The sequence below is a fragment of the Mustela nigripes genome, chromosome 4 (assembly GCF_022355385.1).
Source record: "Mustela nigripes isolate SB6536 chromosome 4, MUSNIG.SB6536, whole genome shotgun sequence".
In the NCBI taxonomy this organism is placed as follows: domain Eukaryota; kingdom Metazoa; phylum Chordata; class Mammalia; order Carnivora; family Mustelidae; genus Mustela; species Mustela nigripes.
The window spans coordinates 185,609,265-185,619,041 of record NC_081560.1 but is presented as its reverse complement, the minus strand read 5'-3'; the positions used below and the strand labels follow the sequence as shown (position 1 = coordinate 185,619,041).

The 9,777-nt window shown below is 41.0% G+C and overlaps 1 non-coding gene across 1 annotated transcript; it reads left to right on the top strand.

The window, feature by feature from the left end:
* Positions 1 to 955: 955 nt before the first annotated feature.
* Positions 956 to 1,063, top strand: LOC132017054 (U6 spliceosomal RNA). Its single transcript, XR_009404134.1, has one exon. It is a non-coding gene; the product is annotated as a U6 spliceosomal RNA (small nuclear RNA).
* Positions 1,064 to 9,777: the final 8,714 nt, after the last annotated feature.

Sequence of the window (9,777 nt, the reverse complement as noted above, 5' to 3'; positions counted from 1 at the left end):
TTTACATTATTTGTGAAGAGCATCTCTGTGTGAGAGAGAGAGAGCCAGCCTTCCCAGGGAAATACAGCATTCTGAATCAGCAGCATTCAATGAGGAACATTTCATGGGCTAATAATACAAAATGGATCTTAAACTGCTGCATATTAATCAAATTCATTAAAGTACATTCATTAATTTGTGTGTATAACAGCCAAACCAGGAATGTGGAATTTGCTGATTTTGCACAAAATACGTACATTAATGAATACTAAAACTTCAACATGAGTAATAGCTTGAACAATATTTTTATAAAGCAAAATTCTAAGTATTCTAAATACCTAATTGTTAATTATTTTCTTTTTAATAGTTCCACTTTCATTTCATTTTGTTATTTAGCTGTAAGTAGAAGAACAAATATAGAAGAAGAAAACAATTAAGAAATAAAAGTTAACCCCAAAAGATTTTAAAGAAAAAAAAATAGACGGGGCGCCTGGGTGGCTCAGTGGGTTAAAGCCTCTGCCTTCAGCTCAGGTCATGATCCCAGTGTCCTGGGATCGAGCCCCGCATCGGGCTCTCTGCTCAGCAGGGAGCCTGCTTCCTCCTCTCTCTCTGCCTGCCTCTCCACCTACTTGTGATCTCTGTCAAATAAATAAATAATACATTTAAAAGAAAAAATAGAACATTAATATTAAATTTCCTACCTCCCCTTCCCGTCATTTAGTTTAAAAATTGGTTCAGGGCACCTTAGACATGGTCACACTTCTATGTAGAGAGAAACATGACTTTGAAGCTAAATTCCGAGTCTTTCATTCCTTTTATGGGACTGGAAGCTGGGAGGGCAAGGCAAAGCAAAACACAGCATTGTAGGGTGTGTACTAAAATGTCTATAATTAATAGAAAATTTTTACATTTCTTCACAAATCATCTCTTCATAAATCAATTTAAGACTTGTGCCAACAATCAATGACTACTGTCCCTGCAGCAGCATCTATATAGATAATCTGTATCTGGAATGATACAGAAATTATTTAGCATGGCCCTGCACAAGGATGACATGCAAATTTGTGGAGTGTTCTATATTAAAAAAAATAAAAGGTAACTATGTGATGTAATTGATATTAATTAACTTGATTGTGGTGGTCATTTCAAAATATATACTTATCATTTAAATATACAAACTTGTATTTGTCAATTATTCATCAGTTTGTCAAAAATTACCTTGGATGTTAATTGCTCTGAAGGCAGGACTCCCTTCCTTGCCCTGAATAGCATTTAACACAGTGCCTGGCAATATTTAACATTTAATATCCACTGAAGTTTTAAAAAGGTATAGAGGTGTCTTCAAGACTTCTCAGACCCCTTGATATGTTCATGTACATATGAATTGCCACCAGCTCTGGACTCTGTGTCTAACAGTTGCTTAGTGCAAGACCTTCAAAGTGGAGAAAGTCAGTTAAACAAAGAAAGGAAGGTGGGTACTTGTAGGTCATGCTGGGTAAGTGAAAACAGCGGGGCTAGAAGAGTCTCACCCAAAGGACTAGGGTGTTATGTAGAACCCCATTCCTGTGTGATGTGGGGTAGGGAAAGACTAGTATGAAATTACTATACTTGATTCCAGACATATTGAGCTTTCTTCTTAATTAGGAAGTATCTGCCAATTTTCTGACTTGCCTAAGAACATTGCTGTACATCAGCATTTTCCAGAACTCCAGTGCTTTGTTGAGGTATGAAAGGGAAGGGAAAAAGTTCTTTATTTAGCTGTTTGTAAAATGCTTCTGATTTTCTTGTGCTCTCGGCTTTACAATGTACATGAACATATCTAATAAACCTTATCCTGTTTTTAAACTGAGTCAATTTTTATTTATGACATAGAAGATAAACAGTTCACAAACTTCAGTACTTTAATTATCAGTGGAAATAATTGTTTTTCATCTTCTAATTCAGAGACAGTATATCTAAAGAAGACCAATTATTGATAAGCATCTTGACTATAATATTGAAATCAAAAGTTACCTTAGTGGGGGAAGAGACTCAATAGGAGCCAATGAAAAATGGAAAATTAGTTAAGGAAAATAAACTGCTTGTGCTTAAAATGGGAAGTGTTTAGTGTAACAATCAGAATTATAACATTCAAGACCCATCTGTGATTCAGCACTTAAATCTTCCGTGTGGCAAGTACGTTCAATACTGGTCAGATGTTCACCGATGAGCTTTCTGAGTTCTACTTTTCTTTCCTTCTGTAGATCTAAAAGCATCCCAAAGTTGAGTAAGAAGGAGCAAAAACAATTTGGGAAATGTAAATCAAACCCACAGAGATATCACCTCCCATCTGTTAGAATGACTATTATCAAAATGAAAGCAAGTAAGTGTTGTTGAAGATGTGGAGAAAAAGGAACCCTCATGCACTGTTAATAGGAATGTAAATTGGTGCAGCCATTATGGAAAACGGTGTGGAGTCTCCTCAAAAAATTTAAAAAAGTAGATCTATCATATGATGCAGCAATTCCACGTCTGGAAATTTATCCAAAGGAAATTAAAATACTAACTGAAAAAAGATACATGCACCCCCATGTTCATTGCAACGTTATTTACAATAGCTAAGACATGGAAGCAATCTAAGTGTCTATTGTTGGGTGAATGTGTAAATATACAATGGAATACTACTCAGCCATAAAAAAGATGGAAATCCTGCCATTTGCAGCAACAAGGACTGACCTTAAGGGCATTATGCTAAGTGAAATAAGTTAAAGAAAGACAAATACTGTATGATCTGGCTTACAAAAAGAATTTAAAACAAAACAAACCTCAACACATAGATACAGAGAACAGACTGGTGGTTGCCAAAGGCAGGGGATGAAATGTTCATCTTGTTCATGAATAAAAATCGACTCTGATAATATCACCCTGTGACCTGTACTACAATATGCTTTCTCAAGTGGGGAAGAAAGGGCCAGGTTTACAGGTGAGGATTACACACATCTCTAAGCCTTATGCAGTCAATGACCTTGGTGAGCCACAAGACTGTGATCCAAAGGAACACTGTCACTCACTTCAGCTGCAGAAGGACAATGTTAAGAAACACTCATGCTCTACATAAATTCTACCTCATCCTACTTGGATGTTAGAAAACATGCTCAGGATGTTATAGACAGTATGAATTAAGGGGAAAAATATGAGTCAGAGCAGAAGATTTGAGTCCAAGTCCTAAACCTAATCACTCAATAATTATGTGACAGGGGGAAAATGAATTGACCTGAGTCCCTGTTTTCTTATCTATAAAATGATATCACACATATAATCTGTAAAATTTATATCACACATATAAAAGCCCACTACAAATGTAGGGCATTATATAGGACAACAATTTCCAAACTGTGCTCCAGAAATTCTAAAGGTTCCATGGAAGGGCTTCAGGGCCACTGAAAGTGAACCTAAAAGCTGCCTTTAGGCCCTCCACCCCCATCTCCAGCCCTCACATAACCTTGATCAAAGCAGAGTGTCAAAACAGAATGTCTGTTTTTCAAATTGGGCTTCCCAGAATTCCTTGAACGATTCCACAAGAAAAAGAGGGGAAAGGATGAAAACCAGTAATACAAATTATTAATCCATGTAACACTATACTTACAAAATGATTATTTCAGATTTGTACTTATACTGTTTAGATCTGTATGTGTAAAATACACATAATCTATAGGCTTGTACATTTGTGCATGTGATGTACAAATACTAAAAGTAGGCCTCTGTAGCATGTAAAATCTTTTGCTTTTCATACCATCACCATGAAAACCTATGTTTTAACTCTCAAAAGATGGTAGCTTGGTTTTCTGTTCTTCCTTAATAAACACATCAAGTGGTACTGTTTATTAAATTGCATGGTACAAAACAATTTGTATACAACACATATACATGACCAACAAAACCAAAGAGTATGCTATACAACATGAGTTCTCTTAATTATTGGCTGTCATATTGAGATTAAATTGGGCATTAAATTAAGTTTAAAGAGGGATTAAATTGTGACATGAAGTAAAGACACAACAGGCATTAAAAATAAAAGGCAATTATTCAAAATAAAATCACAGTATTAAGGATCTGAATAGTTATCTGCTTTTGAAATTAAATCTAAGTTCATTTGAGTCTACAAATAGAAATTAAAGGTAAATTTCATTATCTTAGTTCCTCAGTTTTGGAAATCTACAGTCTATCATTTATTGCCTAAAGTTGAAGTCTTCTAATGCAATGTTAATTAACTTTTAATTCAGCAATCATTCAGCTAGGAAGTTTCCATCAGTTTAGACCCTATTTTATGCTTTCATGTGACTGTTTTCTCTTCCTCAGTCCCTTCTTAGTAGATACATTCTTTCTTTAAAAAATTTTTCAAAGATTTATTTATTTGTTTGAGAGAGAGAGAGAAAGCAAGCATGCCAGCAGGGAGTGGGCCAGAGAGAGAGGGAGACAAGCAGACTCCTGACCCAGCCCCAACTTGGGGGGAGACAGATGTGCTCTATCCCACAACTATGCAGATCATGACCTGAGTTGTAAGAGTCGGTGGTGAAACGACTGAGCCACCCAGGTGCCCCAGTAGATACATTCTCTAGACCAGCTTAATATTAAGAAAGTTTCCCAGTCTTTTTTATTTAAATTAGCTTCCTTTAATTAACTTCGCTCTTTAAACCTTGCATATCACCCACCAGCCAAGCTTTAACTTCTCTGTTTCATGAAAAGAGTCTGTAGGAGAGTCGTTCTTCACCACACTGCTCTGAGTTTACCCTAAAAATTCCAACATTGCCCCTCCCCTTTTTGTCACTCCTACTTGAAGATCAACACCTTTAGGGAACATAGGATTAAGAATGTGATGTACACAACCCTGAAACAACATTGTCCGGCCCGCTGTTCTGTCTGTAGTGGTGGCCCGGAGACCAGCCTTCTTGAGGGGTGGAGCTTATGGAGTTCTCCTTTATCTTTTTTCATCCAAAATGCCTTCTGGGGAGGGGCGTCACGGGATAATGAGATAGAGACCCCCCATTCCAGCTCCACGCTCAGAGGGGAGTCGGCTTGAGAGTCCTTCCCTATCCCACTTTCTCTGCCCCTCCCCCTCGGGGGCGACGCCTGCGCACAGGTTTTCCCTCGCTCTAAAATAATCTTTTTGTTGTTGTTAAATGCCTTCCAAAAATGTAAAAAACAAAACACAAAAAACTGACCTTACCGAACCGAGGTGTATAAACAATAAGCAGTATTTTCTTTCAGGGATGAAACAGTGACGCCACCACTTTCCTTGCGTTATCAGTTAGTCCTGGAACTATTGTGATAAGGTGGTGACTTTAATGTTTCGAGCCTGGAACTTTAAGCTTCCACGATGAAATTATGTTTCCAGAATGGAACTGCCCTATTTTGCCCAAAACCTTTTTTTTTTTTTCTTTCTTTCTTCCTTCCTTCCTTCCTTCCTTCCTTCCTCCCTCCATCCCTTCCCCTCTCTCCCTCTCTCTCTCTCTCTCTCTCTCTCTCTCTCTCTTGCTTTCCGTCATCCCAGGACATAGTTCCAGGCTATGATTTGTACCGAGGTCTGGCACAAAGTTTGAAATTTCATTAATAGGAGCAAACCCAGTTTCTGTTGCTTTCTTCACGGAAGTCTTCCTAGCCCTGCAGACTGGCTGGCGACCTCATGCTCAGGGCTTGTTAATGCGTGTTGCCTCGGAGCGGTCCCGGGCGCCGAAACCGAAGTCACCCACTCTGCACAAGCCCTTCCGCAGCAGGAGCCGGTTTAGAAAACGACTCCCAAAGCCCGCAGTCTGTCTGCCAGCGCCTGCGTGTCAAACGCCCAAGTTCTGAGGTGCCACAGCAGCTTCAGCCTTCCACGCGTCGCGGGCCACACGGCCGGGGAAAGAGCCACATCGCCAGTCGCAGAACAGACGTCTCAACGCTCTGCCCCGACGCTCCTCCCAGTCCGCCGCAGCTGCTGCAGGGGGACGTCGCCTGCCGCTGAGATCCTCACGGGTGAGACGGAGCGCGGCCGAGGCCGCGGTGGGCCGAGCGCAGAGGACGGGGTGGGCAGGCTGAGGGCACAGCTCTCTGGGCCAAGCAGAAGCTCTTAGTTAATCCTCTCCCTGAGGCAATTTATCTTACATCAGCATCTTCACGAAGTCTCCCAACCCCAGAGCGAGAGGCGCCGTCGTAAATAAAACTCTCGAATCCAGGAGAATTTTAGAAGGATTCCGGAATGTCCAGGGGCGCCTTGGACAAGAGTCCACAAAGGCAGGCTTCACTCAGCTTCAGCCTGTGCACACCGCGAGGAGCCGGTCTGGGTGACGCGCCAGACAGCAGGGGCCGGAAGTGCCGGGGCGCGTGGCCGGAAGTGCCGGGGCGCGTGGCCGGAAGCGCCGGGGCGCGTGGCCGGAAGCCGGGTGGTGCGTGGCAGGAAGCCCGGTGGCGCATGGCGGGGCCCTCTGGCTGCAGAGCAGTCCTGGACGGGCGAGGGAAACTCCGCAACCAGCTTCTCCCGCGGGAGTGCGACTTGGGCAGCAGTGGCTGCGGCTTCTTAGTGGGTCACTAAGGAATGACACACGATGGCTGCCAGATAACATCGGCCGGTAACGACCTGCGAGGTAATGGGAAGGGTCAGTGGCCGCCGGGCAAAGCCTGCTGGGTAGGGGTCGCCGGGGAAAGCCAGCGTGGCAATGGCGGTGGCCTCTGGCTCCTGGGTAATGACCGTTAGGCACTGGCCCAGCATCCAGGCCTGCTTCCAGGCCGTGGTGAGTGCTCACTACCTGTGAAGGCCTCACTGAACACATGGACACGTTTGGTTCTGTGAAGGAAATGTGGCCCATGTCTAGGCTGCTAATGACCCCCCTCCCTTTTTCCCGCCATTTTCATCCCCAGCTTCCCAAGCGTCGCTTCGCTGGCGCTTGTCATCCTTCCTTGGGCCACCTGAAGTAAAAACCAAACGGAATCCTGCAGACATTCTTCAACTCTGTCTAACTAACTGTAGTCTTGTCAATGAGGTTTAAAGTAATATATGTAGATGGTGCACAGATAACTTCCCGATACACTTCATCCCACTCAGGAAACTAAATGTCAAATGAGGAAAGAAAAATATAGATATTCTGTCAGTACAATTTCTTGTATGAATTTTCACTCGACCCAGTCTTATTTGTTTAAAAGAGAGAAAGAGAGAAAGAAAGAGAGGTGGGGGGGGGGGGGGGTGGGGGGGGAGGGGAAGGCAGCACGTTTTATTGTAAAAAGCAAATATTTAGCATAGGGTAAACACATAAAATCTAGAAGTGATCGCCCAGGGATAAAATGATTTGCCAAAGCTTGCATGGCAAGGAGTGGGCATAACTAGAACAATATCGCATGTACTTTGTTTGTTTCCCCACTCAGTGGCCTCATTTCCCCTCTTAGTATCTGTCAGAATTCATATATACCAACTCTAAGTGCAAGCATGATTTTCTAAATCAAAGAAGTGAAAACTTTTAGAGAAAGCTCAAAGGCTGTGCCTTGATTAGCATAGACAACTAGATTAGAATCAGGGGCAGCATCTCCCTGAGCAAAATCTTCAATTTTATTCTTGTCACTCCCTGGGGAGCACTTGCAATTGTGGGTGCATTAGGCTCTCTGGCTTCCTTTGATCTTTTTATTCAGATCTCCTGTTTACTGTATTAGCACGATTCACTCCATTCATCGGCCAGTCTTTGTTCATCAAATCAGATATTTTTCACCTTTGTTTTTATCCAGTGCACAAGGGTGCATTTGGCCTTGTTTATGAGTTCTTCGACAAAGACTACATTTTATTTTTCCCATCTTTTGAAAGAGTTGTGTAATGGAGATTTTCTAGATTAAGACAAATATTATCTTTCCCCTCTCCCTCATCCCTTCTTCTGGATGCAGAGTCAAGTTTCCTTGCTATGATTCTTGTTACTGAAAAAGCAAAGATTATCTCTTTGGAGATGTTTGGAGAGGCTGGGCACTCCATTTTATAATGATGGGGTCAAGATGTTTGGATTTGTGACAACCCCTGTCTGTCTTGTTCTGATTCTCTCTGGAATAAGGAAGATTGCCTTTTCTTTCTCTCCCTTGCTGTGCTGTTATTTGTCAGTCAGCCCGAAGCTAGAAGGTGGTGCTGTTTAGCATGTAAATAAACCAACACTTTTTCCAGTAAATAGCTCTGTCTAGCATTATATGCCAGGAACTCTCATCCACACAATGATGACTTCAATTCCTGTATTGTGCCTTTCCTTTCCTGTCCTTTCAAGGAGGGAAAGGTGACCACTTTGTAATTATAGAAGTCCTTTTTACTTTATTTTTTTTTTATCGGGCCTTTAATTTTCTAGTATCCTAGTAGATAGCATTTCCCATTGCTAAGATAAAATTCCGAAGGCAGCCTTTTGGAATTCATTTACTTCCTATAGTCCAGTGTTTTATAGATGATGTAAATGAAGGATGTGGCTTACAGATCTATTTAAAGAGACGTGCTTATACTTCACTGTTCTGGCCAGATGAGTGGGCACATGCTTTTGCATTTTTATTTGAACCCCACTGAAGTTGGTCATTATATTTTGAATGCCACAGCACGTCTATACCATTATTTAAAGGATCTTGTTCATTCATCCATATGATGATTGGCATTGGCTATAACTTGATGCAATGTTACACTATTTTAATTCTTTCTCAGGCAGTGTTATCTTTGATCACTTCCTATTCACTGGGGAAAAAAAACCCCACACAATTGCAGTCCCACATTATGTTTCAGTGATGATGCCAAGTACTCCTTGGAATATAGCTATTCAAGACACTTTCTCCACCCTCAGGCTGCTCATTAAAGGGATGGCAGTTTCTAACTTTAATGAATAAGGTAGAGTGCAAATTCTACTTTTCTTTCAAAGAGACTTCATGGTTTAAAAAAAAAGTGTTTTCTACTGCCTGTTTCTTTGTTTAATTGGAAATGGTGTACACTCCTACATAACCATGGTCACAACTCAGTATGCAAAGTATTTCCTTGTCACATTTTCTTTTTTTGTGTGATTCAAGTGTATATTTCATCAAATCATTCTGAGAAAGTTCTGTATCTTCCCTAAAAAAAAAAAAATACACACACATTATGCATAGTGTATCTAGATTATCATCTTGTCTATGGGTAGAGTGACTCTTACATTCTTTGGTTTTTCTCCCTTCTTCTAACCAAGCACTGATTTAGTATGTTCTTTTTAACTCAGGGATATTTGTGGTGGATCCAAAACCTCATTGAAAAGTTCAGCAAGAAAGAGGCGAGTAAGAAAGAATGACAGAGACCAGTGTTTTAGAAATACTGTCTTCTTTTCAAAATCTGGTAGCCTAAAACCCAGCAAAACCTGAATTAGTTTCCGCATTTAAAAGTGCAAGTTGTCTTTCTTTTTTGTAAGGAATCAAGTAGAGTAGACTTGGAAGATTTCTGTTTATCTCTTAGTGAATCCTAACCATGTAACAACACTCAAACAGAGTATAAGAGGAATTTAAGGTTTTAAGCTGAGTGTGGGTGACTCAAGCACCTGAGTTATATGGTATGTGAGCAAATAGGAAAGAGCTTAGGTCCATTAGTGTCATCTAGGTTTCTGGAACCTTCTTTCTTTAACTTCTAGAAATGGGCATGTGTCTGAGCTCCTGAGCAGTAGTTGCTACATAGGTTCCCAGGGCAGCCTGAAGAGAAGACCTTGTAGATATTAGGAAGTTTAGTCAAGCCCTGAAGTTAAAGACACCCAAACCAAATCCTTGCTCTTATCATTATTTATTAGTATCTGTTATAATAATGTTTGAGCATCCTGTAGC